The sequence below is a fragment of the Aquarana catesbeiana genome, linkage group LG10 (genome assembly GCF_042186555.1).
Source record: "Aquarana catesbeiana isolate 2022-GZ linkage group LG10, ASM4218655v1, whole genome shotgun sequence".
Classification (NCBI taxonomy): Eukaryota; Metazoa; Chordata; class Amphibia; order Anura; family Ranidae; genus Aquarana; species Aquarana catesbeiana.
The window spans coordinates 201,504,442-201,524,404 of NC_133333.1; the positions used below are offsets into that span (position 1 = coordinate 201,504,442).

At 41.5% G+C, this 19,963-nt stretch overlaps 1 protein-coding gene across 8 annotated transcripts in view; it reads right to left on the reverse strand.

Annotated features, from left to right (window-relative positions):
• ZBTB16 (zinc finger and BTB domain containing 16) overlaps positions 1-19,963 on the reverse strand; it is a 206,433-nt gene that overhangs the window by 170,069 nt on the left and 16,401 nt on the right. The gene's annotated exons all lie outside the window — the stretch shown is intronic.

A 19,963-nucleotide genomic window follows, 5' to 3' on the forward strand; every position in this document is an offset into this window, starting at 1 on the left:
ATTGATGAACTCCTCTCTCTAACTTTACTCTCCTACTGACTGGTACAACTGACTGGTTCTTTATGCCAAAATGTGACCCCTCCCAGTGTGAGCTCTGCTAATACAGGGACTGCAAAATCAGGGACCTACACTACCAGGTCATATTTAGATACCCAATCTGTTTATATTAAATAGGGAATTACTGAACACATAGATGCATTCACTTGTGTAGTTTATATCTGCCAGAACTTTATTACAGTTACCCTCAAAGATTACATCAAAATATCCACTTATCTTTAAAGGCCTGCCAGTAGCAAACGGATTATCTTTAGCTAGGTTTTATTATGTAAATGAAAAAGTCACAAGACGGGAAAAAAAAAAAAAAAAGAAGGGTACAAGAGCTATTTGTTTTGGCAAATGCATTAGGAGGTGCCTTATTAGACAGAAACGGACCTGAAATTTAGTTGGGGACTTGAACGAACAGATGTTTTGTTTATGCTCGGACTTACATTAAAACAGTTTTTTGCTGCCCTGCTAAATAAATGTGCATGACAAACTGGCTTGGACTGTTCCTGGTTGTCCATGTCTTGTGTATGGTCATTGCTGACATAACAGTTGAGCCTATTACCCGTGTCAAGTATACTGGTTACTCAAAATTCTCCTTCTGAAAGAGGCAGCAGTAGGCATCCCCCAAAGGATTCTAATCTATGAAAAGCATTTCTACCTACCGGTAGGTCAAAGAATTTTTATTAGAAAGGGAGCCAAAAATGTATTTATTAAATTTAGGACAGACCTGATATAAAAAAAAAAAAAAAAAAAAAAAAAAAAAAATAATAATGAAAGAACAGAATGGAAGACCGACACCTAACTTCTAAGTCATAAGACACCAGTTTGTCCTCAAAGCTGTCAGAATCTGATGCAAACACAGCCAATTCGGTGTAACAAATCACATGGACAGACTTCTCATATCTGCACCCAATGTACAGAACCTTTTCAGCAAGTGGAAGATCTCTATGAATGAACAGAAGTTTTTTTAGGCAAATTAATAGAACTTGTTGATAGCTCCTTAAAAGCGGAACGTCAGTCATTTTTTTTCAACTTTCCATCTATTAAATCTTCTGCCCTTGTGGTTTTAACTTTGGATAGTTTTTTTTCTTCCCTGCCAGTAAATACCTTATACAGCCCACTTCCTGTCCGGTCATTAGCCTAGGCTTATGACATAATGCACAGCTCTTTCGTGAGAGTTTGCCAGGAAGGGAGGGAGGGGAGTCATAAGAGGGCCAATGAGGTGTGTGTGTGTGTGTGTGTGTGTGTGTGTGTGTGTGTGTCCAGGAAGTGAACAGGCACCTGCCCACATATAAAATGGCTGCAGCCAGACTTGGTGGAGGGAGATTTCTGCAGCATATTTGAGAAGCACAGAATCACAGTATGTATAAAAAAAATATGCAAAGTAGTTGGAAGGAAGCTTCAGAATGGCAACAATGTTTTTTATTACAAATTATGTGAGCAGACTGAAGTTCCTCTTTAAGAGTTTCAATTTGTATGCAATCAGGCAGGCCCTTGCACTACATGGTTTTGGTAAATCTAAAAGGAAATCAGACAACAAAAGTTGTATAGTGTGTATGGGGTCTTATGCCGTGTACACACGGTCGGACTTTTCAGCTACAAAAGTCCGACAGACTTTCGACGGACTTTCTAACGACCAGACTTGCCTACACAGGATCGCACCAAAGTCCGACGGATTTGTACGTGATGACGTACACCAGACTAAAATAAGGAAGTTGATAGCCAGTAGCCAATAGCTTCCCTAGCGTCGTTTTTTTGTCCGTCAGACTAGCATACAGACAAGCTGATTTCTGGGTCCAGCGGAGTTACGACGTTAAGATTTGAAGCATGTTCCAAATATAAAGTCCGTCAGATTTGCGACTGGAAGAGTCAGCTGAAGGTCCGGTGAAGCCCACACATGATCGGATTGTTCGCCGGATTTGGTCCGTCGGCATCCGTCAGACCAGTCCGGTCGAAAAGTCAGACCGCAATTCCTCTTTGAGGAAGCCTTAAAAAGTGCCTGATCCTTGACTGCGCATGGCACAGGCAGTGTTTATGGGACCGTGTATGGCCAAATCTTAGCCTCCACCACTGCAAACTTTTCATTCTCTTACTCATCATATATTATTTAAAATGAGCCAAATTAGAAGGAACGTGCTAATGAATCACCCTCCTTCTCTCACTAAGAACCGAAAGCCAGCCTGCGACATTAATACAGCTGAGCTGTGCTGATGTGTTACACATGTAAAGATAGTGTGTGCTAAATCGAGAAGCGTTAGACTGTGGGAGAGCAGAAATTCTAAAGCACAGGTGTCTGATTCAATTCTACCCAGTGATACAAAAGGAGTGTTATGTTTAATTGTTTTACTGAGCTCACTGGAGAAGTTGTCTTCTAAAAAGACATACATGTCCCCCCTGCAGACAAGAACAAAAAAGGTCCTCCTAGTCCTCCACCATGCGACTGGATGATTTGTAGAAATTATGGATTACAAGTGTTTACTATGATATGAACAGGTGTAAAAAACAGAACGTTTCAAAATCAAAGCATAAAAGGGTCCCCATTAAAAACTGCCCTATCAAACCTAGAAGAGCCAAAGACTGACATTAGAGGTGGCTTCATAGAAAATATGCACATGTGTGGTCAAGTCTCAGGATCCTACAATCTAAAGCACAATGCTAGGCTCCAAGTGGCCGCTGCTTTCAAATAATCCCTTTGATCTGTAAAACTTTCCAAAGCGAAACAATTTATGAAGCTTATTTTCTAGAAAATGATCATTATTAAAAAAAGGGACTTGTCTACCTGTGCTTTCTTCTCAGCCACCAAGGTAGGCGACAATGACCTGTTGTCTGGTGAGGAGATCAACAGCTGGAATACCCATGAGATCTAAGAATCCACCTAGAACTGAAATGTTATTCTCTGGGTGGAATGACAATTAGAGGAATTCTACACAATGTCAGTCTGTTATCTGTCCTCGAGTGTCCGTAAACATGTCACATAATTAAGTCTTGTATATCACCCACAGGAAGTTTTCCCAGTGTCTAAGATATACACGGGGTGATGACAAAGTGGTCTGCTAATTAGCTGCAAACCCCAGGTTGAGGCTTGAATTTAACCCTTGAAATGAAGAGCTCTGCACAGTTTAAGACACAGACCCAGGTATCCTTGAGAAACATTTTTAAATAGCGCCAACTATTTATGCAGTGCTTCACTTTTTTTTATTAAAATTTTTCATAAAAAAAAAAAAAAAAAAAAAAAAAAAAAAAAAAGGGGGGGGGGGGGGGGGGGGGAGAGAGTACCTACCTCACAATACTAGAGAGGAGCCAATTAACCTACTAGCAAGTCTTAGGAGTGTGGGAGGAAACCAAAGCCCTACACAAGCACAGGAGGAACATACAAACTTCATGCAGGGCGTGTTAAGGCCTGGGATAGAACCGATGGCCCTAGTGCTGCATGGTAGGAGGGCTAATCCTTAAAGTGTCACTAAACACACATCATAAAAACTAATCAATAAATGGTGCATTACACACAGTTCATACTAAAGCAGGTATTCTGTACAGATAACTCAAAGTGTTCAAAAAGAGGCAGTGTGTGACTTTAAGCATTTTTACTTTTACCATTTATACACCAACTGCAGCATTTGCACAATGACCACAGAAAACTTCAAGCTAAAGTCAGATGCAGGCAGTGAGCGTGTGTGCAGAGCCTTTAAAGTTTCACTAAACCCACATTATTAAAAATAAAAACAACATAAATAAATAGTGTATTACATGCTGTTCATACACACTATGGAGATTCATTTTCTGTATTCTGCTGCTCTATCTCCACCTTCTGTTCATGTCCCCAATTCAGCTCGTGATTTTGCAGCTGTAGTTTCAACTCTGCACATGCTCAGTTTTCACCAAGTTTCTATGCTGCATATTTCCTCCCTATCACATCTGAGCAGCCCATGGGACTATAGAGTCACAGATGTGGGCATATGCACAGTGGTAAAATGCAAGCCCACTCCCTCCATGCCCACTAACCAGCTAAACACAATGGGGGTGGGATATTACATGTAGATTAATGGTGGCTTCTCCTCCCTCTTATTCTAAGACACAGGCTGGAGGGGTGTCACAGACTGCGGCTGGCAGAAATACACCCACATCATGTTATTTCCACAAAATAATCAAGGTTTGATTTCAAATATATAATTCGTATGCCAAAATTTAAAAAAATAATAAAAAGGAGGTTTGACATTACTTACTGTATTCCAAAGGCTGTTTTTTATTTTGAACATGGGACCAGCAACAGAGGACTATAAGCTACTCCTGCTTAGGTTTCCTGCAGACAGGCTGGGAAAGATCTGGGTCATGCGATAGCTGTATATCAATTAGTGAATAGGTACTTATACCACGTATACACGAGCGGATTTCTCGTCGGAAAAAGATACGACGGCTTTTCCAGCGAAATTCCACTCAAGCTTGCCTTGCATACACACGGTCACGCAAATGTTAGCTGAAATTATGACCGTCAATATGAGGTGATGTACAACACTACGGCGAGCCGAGAAAATGAAGTTCAATGCTTCCGAGCATGCGACGAATGGTTTCCGAGCATTCGTAAGGATTTGCGTCGGAATTGCCACAGACAATCGCATTTTCGGATAGGAACTTTTCCCAACCGAAAAAATTGAGAACATGCTGTCAATCTTTTGCTGGCTGGAATGCCGCCAGCAAAAGATCGATGGAGTATACACACGGTCGCATTTTCCAACGAAAAACTCTCATTGGTCTTTTGCGGGCCGAAATTCCAATCGTGTGTACGCGGCCTTAGATACTTTTGTTAGAATAATCAGGGCCATCAGCGACATTAATTAAACAGTGTGTTTAGTATCGCTTTAAACCACTGGCTGCCCCTAAACATGCAAGTCAAACACAGTTCACAATTGTCTTTCAGACCACCGCCATTAACATGATTTTATCAACTATAGCACTTTTAGTATAAAGCGGCATTAAAGTCTGGAACATGTAATGCCCAATTTGGCAAAATCAGAAAAAAAAAAAAAAAAAAAAAAAAAAAAAGTCCTGCAAGCAGCATCTTTGGGGGTATACACCACTCCTACCCATTGAAATGAATGGGCACCGCTGCCAAAGCTCCTGCAAAGCGCTTTGGCAGCTGCGCTTTACACCCCTTCTTTGGCCGATAGTGGGGGTTAAAAGTGCCCCGCTAGCGGCCGAAGACTGCCGCCGCTCTCACCACCCCAGTGTGAAAGTGCCCTCACTAATCATTTTGATTTGAAGGACATGGCTTGTAAAGCTATTTTCATGTTTGTATCACTAATGAGAGGTGTCAGTTTTGTGGATAATATACAATATGGAATGGAACAAAATTTTCTAGAGCACATGACAAGTGTATGGAGTAAAAACAATCACAACACATTGCTCATCCATCTTTGCACCCGCATAGCTTTAAACCCAGGTTAAACTGTTGACATTCTATGGGGTGAGCACTAAATCTGCCCATGGGTGGCATTCTCAGGTTTTATAGTTCTTACATCAAAATCTTATCCATTGGTATTATAAGAAGTTGAACTGTACTCACTTTTCTTAAATGGTAGCATTGAAAGGGCAATAAAAATATGATAACAAAATAAAAGAAAAGAAGGTTTAGTTAGAATTTTAGTTTCCTGTAATGGTCTCGATATGGGTTTACTTTCAGGTATAATTCACACCAGCCGCTGCGTTGCAACACAGTAGCTGGTATGCGGTCCAGCAGGATCGCTGTAGTGTTGATGCACTGATTTCATAGCATTGCACTGTTTTTTTTCTTTTCTTTTAATGAACTTTATTGAAAAAGGTCAGACATTTCATTAAATTGCCAGCTGTACGGTGCGAGGTGGTGTATTTATTCACACCACTTGGAAAGGCATGCAGTACTTTTTCTCAGCACACTGGTTTACACCATTGCAAGCACACTGGAGACATGGCATATTGCCTTGTCATTAGGTGGGACTGCACTGGAATTATTATAGTTATTACAATCTAGGAGGAAGAGTAAAGTGATACAAAAAAGGTGGGGTGAGCCGATTTGGGGAAAAAAAAAAAAAAAAAAAAACCTGCACTAGTTGTTGTTTTCGGGCCAAATAGGCTTCTCTGAAGAGATAGGTTTTCAGGGATTGTCTAAAAGTGGACAGAGAAGGAGATAGTAAGACAGATTGGGGTAAGGAGTGCCATAGGATGGGAGAGGCTAGGGGAAAAGTCCTGGAGGAGAGAATGGGAGGAGGTGACAAGTGAGCTAGAGAGCAGGAGGCCCTGGGAGGAATGAAGAGAACAATTAGGTTGGTATTTTGAGACTAGGTTAGTGATGTAGCTGGGGACCCAAGTTGTGGATGGCTTTGTAAGTTGTTGGCATTTTGAATTGAAATCTGTTGGGGGAGTGGAAGCTAGTGGAGGGATTGGCAGAGAGGGGTGGAGGACACTGAACAGTTGGTAAGGTGGATGAGCCTGGCAGCAGCATTCACGATGAACTGAAGGGGAGAGAGCCTATGTAAAAGGTAATCCAATGAGAGAGTTGCAGTAGTCGAGGCGGGAGATGACCAGGGAGTGAACTAGGAGCTTAGTGGTGTCATTGGTTAGGAGGAAGGGACATATTTTGGAGATGCTGCGTAGGCTGAGGTAGCAAGTTTTGGACAGGGATTGGATGTGGAGCCGAAAGGATAGTTCAGAGTCCAGGATTACACCAAGGACCTTGCGGGGATGGGCTGATAGTTGTGCCATTAATCTTAACAGATAAAAATTAGAGAAAGAGGCATGGGGGGGGGGGGGGGGATATTATGAGCTCGGTTTTGGATCAATTGAGTTTGCGGAAGTGGTGTGACATGCAGACTGATATGTCAGTTAGTAAATTAGTGCTACAGGAGGGGACTGAAGAAGGAGTGAGCTGATGGGTAGAGAGATAAAAATCGGGGAACAGGCGCCCAACACATGCACACCACATTTGGTGTGAATATATCCTAAAGCTGACCTCCAGGCAGATCTAAAAGGGCACAATAAAAGCAGTTCTGAATTCACTACTACTACACAAGGCAACGCAAGCTCCTGAGTTTGACCAGTTATCAGAGAAAAAAAAAAAAAAAAAAAGAAGAAGAAGAAGGAGTCTTGATAAGAGTAAAAAGAGCAGAGTGAGGAGTTTATCACTATCTTCCACGGTCAAGTCCAGGGTGGGAGAGGGACAAGATCTACTGCAGCAATGTAAAAATCAGGTCTTCCGTCCTGCCAGATGGGGCTTTTCTATCGCAGTTCTGGAGGGATAAAAATACAAATCCATGCCAACACCCAACATGTGGATGCAAGTAGCTGAATCTATAACAGGTCAGTCCATGCATGTGGGTGGACAAGTTTAACAGATCCAGAGACATTTCTACCCGAGTGGAAAACAGCATAAGCAGTCTTCAGATGACTGCATGCATACATAGAAATGTCCATTGAACAAATGCATCAACGACCATGGTCATTCAGTATTCCAGCATTTTCCTGTTGGCCAAGATGGCTGCTGAAAACCAATATATGCCCATGATACAACTATCAAAATAAACTAACCAATCAGATAAAATGGAGCATTGTGAGCACAGATGCCAACAGACGTGATTGTACAATTTTTAGTGTACACGCTTGTGCTGTAATTTGGTGTTATAATAAAAACTCACAGCATTGACAGTAAAATAAAGAGAAAAAGTTCAGGATGAAAAAACAAAAATTGAAGGTTTACCATAAAACTCAGGGCACCCCCCAAACCCCCCATAACCCCTCCAACTGATAACTGGCAATACAAAAAAAAAAAAACCCTAAATGCCCTTTTTGCTCAACTAAAGCGATGGTCACGTGACGCTCCAATCCCAAGTCTTCTTGCTCCAGTTTCTAGTTGGTGCCAATCCTTGGGTGGCCACTTCTTAATGGCTGCCAAGTGGTGGGGGGTCCAGGATCCAGAAGAGCAGCCTGCAACAGTAGCATGAGGGGGATTGGTGGAGCAGCATCAGTGAGGGACCGAGACTCCGGACTTAGGTGCCCACAGGATAGGGGCTTTTCTAATTGCCCAGATGTTAGGCATTACGAAACAAAAACCTAAGCAAACTCAAAAGCATTTTTTGTACTATAATGCCTATATTTTTGTTTACAAGTAGAAACTTCCCCTCCTTTCCTTTCACACCTCGAGCAGTTATCGTTGCAAAACTGAGAAAAGAGGCGTTTGAGTAGTATATATGCAATAGATTGTGCGATAAAACAGACCACAGGGTTATCAGATGAACTGATTATACCCTTTTCTATTTAAACATATTTTTAAATACCCCAGCAGTCCTAAATAAGGCAACACAAAAAGCCATGATCTGCAGCAAGGCTGGTCACTAGTCAATTGGCAAACATTTTGCCAATAGCACAAATCCATGAGATATCTGTGTATTGCTGTGCCAAAGGGTCTCACTAAGCCTGCCATACATAGATGAAAATTTTGGCCAGTCCCTGCTAAACCGGCTTATTTTGATCCATGTATAGGCAGTCTAGTTGTACAGAAGTCGATCTACTGATTGGCATCTGTACAACCAGCCTGTTGGAAAACGTCCGAACAAACAGCACCACTGGCTATAACCAACAACACTGATCGGTGTATTCTGACAGTAGGGAAGTCTCCCTGCCGTCAGAACACAATAGCTCAACGGTAGAGAGTCCCCCATCCAACTTGAATGTGTTGATGGGGGAAAAGCGGGTATAGGACAAGACGACTACAAGACCCCATCCTGCTCCTATTCTCCACAGCAGAGGGAAGAGGTTTTGGGAGTTTGATGGCATACAAATGTAACTGATAATAGTCAGCACAGGTAGTGATAGGCTCAAAGTTTTCTGGCAAGATGGTGTAAGATATACAATTAACAAGTGGTAGCTTCCGCTGTCCCCACCAGCTCTAAGTCTGAGAGCCATCAGCGGTCATGTGATCGCTCAGTTTTGTCTTCTCAGTCATCACTCTCCTCTCTTCCCGGGCTGGGCACAACTGGCTGGACCCTGACAATATGGCCAGGATGCTTCCAGAGCTTGGAGCAGCTCTGTGGCATCAGTTGACTGCTGCCAGTTGATGCTAGGCCACAGGAGAGCCAAAGTAATGACCTCCTGTGACCACAAGAGAAGTTCGGCCATACTTCACAAAAACAAGTCAGGATTTACATCTGCTTTAATGGTTCTCAGTCTTAATAAAAAAGTCTCCCAATCTGCTTAGACAATTTCATTTTACGTATTAGGTTTTTTGTGTGGCAGTTATTAAAGTATAACTAAAAAGGCAAAACTTGTTTTTCAGTTTTGGATAGAGATTGGGACATCCGTTAGTTGTTACTGCTGTCTGTGCCACCGTTAAAGAGATCCAGCCTCTCAAGCTGTCCTGTTTACAATTGAAAGTAAAAGAAGACCCCAAAGTTTGGGTTGTCCCCAGAAAAGTAAGAGTAAATCTTTCAATGGAGACACTAGTTCCGGTGACCTGGGGGCCTCGAGGGATTCCCCTAATTTGCAGGTATTCCCTTTTCATTTCCTGTTGGACAAGAAGTGAAGGTAAAGCTCAGCAATGGGACAGCTGGTGATAAAAATAAAATAAAAACCCACCACCCACACGTAATAAAAAAAAAGTGCTAAGCCACCACCTTGGTGGCTTTTATTTAATCTAGTTAGCAGTTACGTTCATATATGCACTAATTATTGCATGCATTTGTATGGAAAAGCAAAAATGGTACAGCTCAATGGAGTCAATCGTTTCAGTTATTTTGTACTTTGGAGGCATGTTTGATTTTAAATTAGATATTGAAATGTGCAATGGCTATTAAACTGGCAGTTGGGTGTTGGATTATTTGGGGCGCTTTTTTTTTTTTAAACCCCCAGTCCTGTGCCAACTTTCACACCCATTGGCAGTTATCCATAGTTCATCTGTGATATACAAAAGGTTACCACCAGGCCCACTGCATGTCAGTACAGGTAAGCGCACTGAGGGCAAAAAAATAAAAATCCATACCACATTAACCTAGTATAAAAGGAAGCCGTTTGTGCAAAAACATTCTGTACTAGATGTGTACTTTATGAGGTCACTTCTAGATAAAGGTTTTCTGTGTCATCAGTTGGTAAGCGGAGTGTGCAGGGGCATCTTGGGTGAAGAGGCCTTCAAATTGTCTAGCAATGCACATGCACCTTGTGCGACTCTACAGGTCACACGTAGCAACATACAGCTTGTTATAGCATTTTAAGCAAATAAGACATATCTGGGTAACTATGTGATAAAGTGGTAGGAAGTTGCATTTTCACAAATATTTATTTCAGCTGATCGATATTAACACACAAGCTCTACACCAAATCCCCCCCCCCCCCCCCCCAAATAAAAATAGCAAATTAAACCCGATCAAACCTACAAAAATAAAATTAAAAAAAAATTACTGTATTAGAGCTTCTGATCATTTGGAAGCCTCTTATGTACAGGGCAAAGATGGGTCACAATTGTCAAGGATAGTAACATTAGGCATTTAACTTTGTAGGTTATTGCTGGTGTGCATGCACACACACACGCCACCAGCAAAGACAAGGTGACAGATTCTTGGAATAAAAGGAAAGAAAGACGGGTACATTAGCAGGAAGAGGTTTACCAGCACCTTAATCCACACTCCCCGTGCCCCCTCCTGTAAGATCTGGAAGCAATTACAGGCCATTAAAGTGATCTGCCTGCCACTAATTTTAACCCCAAACACCATAACTTGCCACTTCAACCAGAGGACTGGGGGCTGAACCACAACAAAAGCTTTAGTATGTGTGCCAAGGAAGCATTTAACACACCAATATCATATATATTTTTAGTACGAATAGAGAAAAAAAAAAAGATTGTGTCATAAAACAGGCTTATCTAAAGTGTAAATTAACAAAATGCTACAATAGTTACATTTTGAATAGAAATAGTCTATACAGACATATATTGGAGTGAAACTATAAAGTAGTTATAATGTGATTATAAAGCAATTTTAAGTAAATTCATATTTATCTAATAATCATAAAGCAGCAAGCTGTTTACAGACCATCACCAGGTCACAATGATCTGGTTGAGTTCAACTGGTTTAAAGTGCAAATTTAATAATCCATTTTCTTGTTCCTATTTGGCATTAAATTAGGAATATGCAATAACAGAGTTACATGGCCAGTACAAACTATTAGATTACATTTACTACATTAAAATGGCATAAAGCCTCAGATTTTCTTGTAATTTTAGATCTTAAAATGTAAGTTGTAAAGGAGTTTGATATAAACAATTATGTGAATATATTCATATAAATTCCAGATGGGATGTAACCAGTTAAACACTCCCCCCTACCATTATCCCACTTCTAGCAGCCCATAAATAAGTCACCTCAGCCTATTAGTGCTCCCAGCCTCACTCCAGTATAGGAGGCCCAGTCCCAAATCCCAGAAGTCTCTGACAGGGCACTGGCAAAGGTTACCCAGCTCAGGTCAGCTGGGAGGGGAACCTTCATTTCCTGAGCCAGGCCAAGGGCCGAGAAAGAACGAAGAGAACTAATCAGGGCCTTCCTCACAAAGGGAGTCCAGGCCAAAGGACTGGCTTCCATTACAGAGACTGTGATACCAGGTGCCACCAATAAACGTGACCATTCCATTGCTGGCATTAATCAAGAGTTCCCGCTACAAACACAAAATTTCCAGCATTATATATCTTGGAGCTATTTGCAAAAACCAAGGAGGTAGGTCTGTCCACAGTTTTGCCTTATGACATCATTTCAACAGCAGAATAGGTAATGTAACTTTTAGTTTAACTGCACACAGGAGGAGAGTACACAAAAAGGTATCCAAAAGTATGATACATTTAAAAAAAAATGTTGAGTTAAAAACACAACAGAAAAAAAAAAAAAAAAAATTCTGGCCACATTTGAAGTAGAATTTTAGCTCCTCTGTTCTTACATATTTATTTTATCCTGCTTTTTATATAGACCTTGATTTTTTTTAAACAACAAAGTAAATTAAATTCTGTGGACACATCACTATGAGTGCTGGAGAGTGCAGTTTTACTCAGGAGGAATTACAAAAACTTTTCCAATATAGGGGAAGCCCACCATAGATAGCAATACAGGCCAATGGCAAGCTTGGTCCAAATTTATAAGCTCAACTGAAGTGATTTTCACCAACATTTTGTCCCGATACAGAAATTGTATGCAAGGTGTAGTAAAATGACTGCACATTCTAACAGGTACCAGAGTTAGGCCTAGTGAACTCCATAATCACTAATCAGCAACGCAGCGAGTCAGATGCACCACTTCTCTCACCGCAATACATGTCTGCATGAAGGCACTTGTGCTGAGGGTTGCATTTGTTAAGTGGAGAACACGCTATAAGAAAAAGAGGCTGTTCGATTCAGATTTGTCCTCGTCTGACAATCATGCTTTCCATATACTCAATCGTTTTCATTTCACAAGCCCAATCGACCAAAGATGGTGGTTCAGGATGCCGCAAACATTTGGCGATCACAGAACGGGCTGCTGTCAGGAAGTGCCCAAATCAGACTTTTCTAAATTTGTAGGATCCCAGCAGCACAGAGATTATCATGATTTGGGGTCGATTTGGGTATTTATTTCCCACCAGGACATCATAAAAACATAGTATTCCATCCCAAAAAAGGAACAATGTGTGGACACATAGCCCAGATATGAAGTATTGTACCAGGAGCCTAGGGTCATTGAAAATGTAACTCCAATTCTTTGCTTTGATGTTCCCATTTACACAATTTTATATATTTTTTAATTTAAAAAAATCTCACATCATTCTAGTTGTCTCTTTTGAGCAGACCGTTGAGGCAGGTTACTCTGTACAATTTCAAAATTGAAAGTGGAGGGACAAGGTGGGGACAGAGTTTCCCTTATTAATATACAACGCAGAACCCAAGCTTTGAGAGAATTAATCCACAAGACAATGTTCAATGCAAGTGATGGTTATTAAATAGATAACATTTACAAATAACAGGTTTAGATTTACCTGCTCTGTGCAATGGAGGGGGGGGGTGCTGTCGAGAAAGAGAGTAATATATAATAGATATGTGTGTATATATAGCCCAGCCTGACAGATCGAGAGATAGAGAGATATAAATATACACACACACACACACACACACACACACACATACACACCCCTCGATCTGTGAGGCTGGGCTATATACACACACCCCCCTCAATCTGTGAGGCTGGGCTATATACACACACCCCCCTCAATCTGTGAGGCTGGGCTATATACACACACCCCCCTCAATCTGTGAGGCTGGGCTATATACACACACCCCCCTCAATCTGTGAGGCTGGGCTATATACACACACCCCCCTCAATCTGTGAGGCTGGGCTATATACACACACCCTCCTCAATCTGTGAGGCTGGGCTATATACACACACCCTCCTCAATCTGTGAGGCTGGGCTATATACACACACCCTCCTCAATCTGTGAGGCTGGGCTATATACACACACCCCCCTCAATCTGTGAGGCTGGGCTATATACACACACACCCCTCAATCTGTGAGGCTGGGCTATATACACACACCCCTCAATCTGTGAGGCTGGGCTATATACACACACCCCTCAATCTGTGAGGCTGGGCTATATACACCTGACACTATGGGTGGAAGCAAGTGGAATACAGAGGACGGAGGGGGAGGATTCTATAAGAGGTGGGGCTTATGAAAAGTAAGAGGGGGTCAAAAAAAAAAAAAAAAGGCGGGGGTGTCTGGCCCCCCATCCTCAAACTTCACCAGCCGCCACTAAATACCAGTTGTCTATGGAGCGGCTGTACACAGCAGGTGAGGAAATATGCTTGCAATTCACCTCTTACAACAGTCCGTGTTTGCGATTTTACATCTGCACACATGAGTGTGTTTACACAAGTACCAGCGTAGACCTGCATATAGCCATTCATAACTATAGAGAAGCTATAAAGCAGCACCCGCTGGTTTCGGGCAAGACATATGCCCAAATATACAGCCCTAGACGGCCATTTTCACGAGCCTTAAAGCTTAATAGGACTTGATTATATGGATTAATACACATTTTAAAAAGTGGTACATTTTTTCTATGTCAATTGTAAAATAAATAAATAAATTCACAACTCTGTATGGATAGGTTACACCCTAAATAAAACATGTTTAGAACAGAAATTAGCAAGTTTAACCTTGAAAAATAGTGTTCCTTACCTTTTAAAAACAAAAGATACAGTAACAACCACAGTTACATGAAAACCTCAATGTGCAAGAAGGTACTGTAGAATACTGTACTGTAGAATACTGTACTGTGACTTGGAGAACATCTCATTCCACATCTAAGAATGGAGTAAGTAACAAAATACGAGATCACAAGACAGAGCTGCCACTTTTAAATTGAGCAGAGGAAATTTTTTTGCTTAGCTTAAAAAAGGTAAAACATTTTTCTACTGATACAGACAAAAGACTTCCCCTCGCATAAACACTTTCCAAAACCACTTTTTTTTTGCTACTTTCAATACCAGGTTTGCAAAGAAAGCAGCATTTTCTGTGCGGGGGCTGAGAGAGGGTGGAAAAACAACTCTAACTTCACCCACAATTCAAGCTTTACAAATGCTTAAAAAAAAAAAAAAAAAAAAAAAAACACAACACAAACCTAATTATAAGTGGCCACCAAGGCAACTGAAGAAAACTGACCAAACAAAAGCTCAGATTGTGCCATCAAAAGTGATTTAGTTTTTTTGGTAGATACGGGAGAGCATCCCAACCCATACTCTAATGGCGAGATCTCTGCACTTGAATTTCCAGGTAAGCTTACTTATGACCATTATATATCACTCTCACTTTTCCTGTTAGTTTTTTTGTTTATGTTTTTTGTTACAACAGGTCTAGTGAGAATAAGGACTCATTTGCACTTTGCCATTCTGAAGGTTTGGGTTAATGTGCATTTTGTTAGGGCAGACTATTCAGATAAAAAGGCTGCCAACACGCCAGAATTAACGAAAGACGTGTAGCATTTTTCGCTTATCTAGCTCACCACAACACACAGGAGTGCATTGTGATGTATTGTGGTGTGCTGTAAATTGTTGCAGTTCCATTGGGGTTAGGGTACTGGGGTGTGCAAACTTAAATGCAACAAACCAATATATGTAACCAGTTATATTTTTGTGCATATCTCCAAAACACACATAGGCAGCAAAATGAAAATTGGCCCTGAAAGATGGCAAACAGAGTTGGGAACTGAAGTTATGCCCCACATAGGTCCTAAAAAATTGGGTGATCAATTTCTCTGGCATGCATCTCAGAAATTAAATCTTCACTTTAAGCTGGCCATACAAATAATTTTTTAATGCCGATTGAAAGAAAAAAAAAAAAAAAAAAAAAAAAACACAAAAAAAACAAACAAAAAACCACACACCACAACCTGGGTTCACACCTGGATGTGTGTGCGCGCTTTTCTGCCGTACCTGCAGGATTCAGAGGAAAAAATGTCCGACTTTTTTTTTTTTTTTTTTTTTTTTTTTTTTTTTTAAATGTGGCCCTGCATGAGGATGCCATTAAGCATAATGACACTCCTGTGCATCTGCATAAGAGAAGCACATATTGCCTGCGGGTCAGGGAACGTGTGATTAGCAAGAGTTTCCTGACCCATGTGTGTGAACCTAGTCTTAGTTGAAATATTCCTCCTTGAACCCCCCCCCCCCCCCCCCCGTTGATATGTCAGGTTCATAAAATTTGAACAAAAGTATATGTGTATAACTAGCATAAAAAAAATATATATATATTATACACACACTTTATTATCTATCTATCTTGATATTGGTTTGGACAGTGCTTTACAAAAAGAGAACAATACAATCCAAGACAAGAGGTGGACAATAAAGGGGACAATCTAAAAAGGCAAGAGCAAGTGATACAAAAGTTAGTAACTGTGTGGGATGAGTATTGGGTGGACTGAATGTTTTACACAAAAAAGAAACCACCACAAAAAGAAGGTAACATTCTCATCAGTTAACTACAGCATCCTGTCACATCAACTCCACTAAAAGTTGCTGAGTGGTGGAAACTTCAAGGTCACTGTGGCTTGTAAACTGACATCCCGCACTTCTGTGTTCCATCCATCTCTGCACAGCATATCTGATCCCTAGTAGCTGGTAAGAAACTTCCAAAAATTGTGACTTCAGGTCAGGACAGTTGGACCACAAACCAGCAAAATAGCTAAAAAGGAGAGTGAAGTTTGAGGCTGGGTTCACTCTGCTGTGTTACATCACATGCCATGTCTGTGCGATGCGAATTCAGCCAGATTGTATGGCTGAATTTGCATCGCATTAGGAACAAAGTCGTGCAGGACCCTTTTTATGGTCTGCACCAGAATCAGATTGAATGGGTGCGATCCAATTTCTGAGCAAACTGACATAAGGCAGTGCAAACTGCCTGCAAGTCCGGTGCAATGCGGGGACCTGCAGATGATGATTCGTAGGGCTTCCCGCATCGCACCAATGTAAACCAAGCCTTAAGGCTACGAGAGTTTTAAGCTGGCTATACAATTCTGATCACTTCTTCAGAAACTTGCTTAGTTAGTGGCTCTGTTGGCCCCTCCAAGAAGAAAAAAAAAAAAAAAAAAAAAAAAAAAAAAAAAAAGGGGAGGAGTTGTAAAGGCAGAAGGTTTCTTAAAAAAAAAAAAAAAAAAAAAAGATCTTAAAGCAGAGTTCCACCCAAAAATGGAACCTCCGCTTTAAGTGATGGTTACCCCCTGACATGCCACATTTGGCATGCCATTTTTTTGGAGGGGGGGTGTGAGCGAATACCCCTTTTTAAAAAAAAAAAAAAAGGCACCCAGCTCCCACTTCCTCCCGGGGCTCTAGAAGGAAGTTCACCTCTCTCCCCTGCAATCTTCTAGGGCACATCGCAGGTTGCGCATGCACAGTGCGTGCCCGGCTGTGAAGCCACAGCCGGGCGCCCACAGTTACAATGCCGGCGTCGCAGAGGAGGGGGGGGGGGGGAGCGGGGCTTTGTTCACCCGCGTCGCTGGAATGTGGGACAGGCGAGTGTCCAGTTATTAAAAGTCAGCAGCTACACTTTTTGTAACTGCTGACTTTTAAATGGGTGGAATTCTGCTTTAATGCATTCTATGCATTAAGATAAAAAAAAAAAAAAAAAAAAAAAAACTCATGTGTAGAAGCCCCCTCAGCACCCCCCTAATTACCTACCTGAGCCCCTTCTCTCTCCAGCGATGTCCACGATCCACTCAGCCATCCAGGACACTCCTCCTGATTGGTTCCTGCGTCTGTCAAAGTCACTCAACCAATCAGGGAAGAGAGGGAACAAGGCTAGGTCGGGGCTCCGTGTCTGAATGGATACACAGAGCTCTGACTCGTCTCAGGTGCCCCCTGTAGCAAGCTGCTGGCTCAGGGGACTCAAAAGGAGGGAGGGGCTAGGAGCAGTGAAGAGGGACCCGAGAAGAGGAGGATCCAGGCTGCTCTGTGCAAAACCAACTGCACAGAGGAGGGGGGGTAGCTGTTGATCAGTGCTGAATATCCCGCAGGCCAAATGTAAGAAATAAATGAATATCTAAGTGTATGGCCAGTCTTGGGAGGTTTATTACAATGGTTAGTTACAAGATTGAGGTTTTTATGGGGTTAAGCTTACATTAACAGCTAGGCACAAGGAACATTACTCATTATCAATGTCTTCGCCTGCTTTAAAGCAGAACTTTACCCATAACGTGATAAAAAATTATGTTCTTTAGCAAGGAAAAATACAGTCCACATTAAGAATTATACTACCAAAATAGTGTGTGCTGCAAATTGCCTCCAGCATTGCTCCCGTTACTTCTAGCTGGAGCCACCATTTTGCTGAAGCCTGGCATCCCTGAACAGCAGTAAATCAAAAAGTGTAACTAATTTAACAGTGTCAAACACATTTCATCAGCATAGCAAGACATTTTGGACAATTTCATGCTCCCAACTTTGTGGGAACAGTTTGGGGATGGCCCCTTCCTGTTCCAACATGACTGAGCACCAGTGCACAAAGCAAGGTCCATAAAGTCATGGATAAGATATCCATAAAGGATGGATAAGAGTTGAAGCTGTTATAGCTGCAAGGGTTGAGTCAACTCACTATTAAACCCTATGGACTAAGACGCCATTAAAGTTCATGTGAATGTAAAGGCAGGTGTCCCAATACTTTTGGTAATATAGTGTGTAAAACACACACATTTCAAGTCAAGTTTAAAGAGGACAAAAAGGTTGACATCAGTACAGGGCTTTGTGTCCTGTTATTACGGCGATTCCCAGGATCAGCCTGTTGCAGGAAGTACCTGGCCAAGTCATTAATATGTACAGTACTGTACATTCAGGCTACACAAGTAGTAATTATAAAAAGTAAAATAGCTCTAAGGCAAGATTGTACCAGCACTTGATTCAGAGGACATAATCAAATAACAAAGCTGATGTCATGTCCTATGAAAAGCAATGCACTGTAGTTTAGAATAGGATCTCTAGATCGTAACATGTAAAGAATGCAGCAAACCATTAGTTGTCCTCATGCCTATAATTATTACTGTTAAATGTATATGTTATGTATCATTGTACATTAATTGAATGAGCACACACCCACAAATGTTCAGCTGATTTACTGTAGCTTTAATAACTGGGAAACAAAAAGTACAAAATGTTACTAGAACACCACACCTCGCACATGTGGCAAGGCTGTTCTACCAACCCACACCCAGCGTTACCTCATTATGCACCGTCTTCTGCATTATGTGATGATTAAACTTTCATGAATGACCAATAAGCTAGTGTGTTGAACTAGTACATTGTGTCCTCTTACAGGTCTCGGCTCCCTATGATTAAGACCTGGAAGTTTGTTCAATCTCTAGTGTAACACTTTGTACTGTACAGAAGATGTGTTCATACTAGATCTGGCACTAGGTATGGTTTAACTGTGGGAAAAATGACACCTATCATCAAGCTGTTTAATTATTATTACTCATACAGATATACTATTTATATATAAACACACACTTATTGCATATCTGAAAACATAACTATAGCCGATCAAATAGCAAATCATTAGCAAAACCAACAGCTTGGATTCTTGATACATTAGAGAAAAAAAAAACCAAACCAAAAAACCACAACACACACCAAACTCTACCAAGTGTGAGAAAATCGTTTTTTTTTTTTTTGCCAGTTGCCCATTAGATTTACCCTCACCTCTTGTTCTGGGGAAAACAAACTTTAAATTTGCCATAATTTGCTCAGTGATAACAGTCACCAGTACAAATGGAGAGTGTGAATGTAAAGTGATTGATAAGTCTCGTAAAAGAAATAAAAAAAATCAATAGTATAACAAACATGTTATACTTGCCTCCTCAGTTGTAGTGGATTTGCATAGAACAGCCCATATCCTCCTCTTCTCAGCTCCCTCTTCTGAGCTCCTGGCCCCTCCCTGACGAGTGCCCCCACAGCCAGTAGATTGCTCTGGGGGGCACCCGAGCCGAGTCACAGCTCCGGAGACACGGAGCCCCAAACCAGCCCCTGATTGTCGCCATTGGCTTCCGTGGCTGTCAATCAGGAGGAGAGTCCTGGACGACTTAGACCAGTGGTTCTCAATCTCTCTAGTGCCGTGACCCCTTGATAAAGTTTCCCAGGTTGTGGGGACCCCCAGCAGTAAAATTATTTTCGTAGCGTGGGTTGTCAGCACCCAAGGCAAGAAAAGTAATTTGCTCCCCTAACCCACGGACAACCCCTTATGGTACATTTTAGGATGTACCCCTCTGTTCTTCTTTCTCTTTCATCTCTCTCTAGCCTAAATTTCTTGCCCCCCCCCCCAATCAATCTCTCTAGCTGAATTTCTTGTTCTCTTATTACATTTCTTCCTACCCCTCTTTTCCTCTACCTTCCAAGTATTA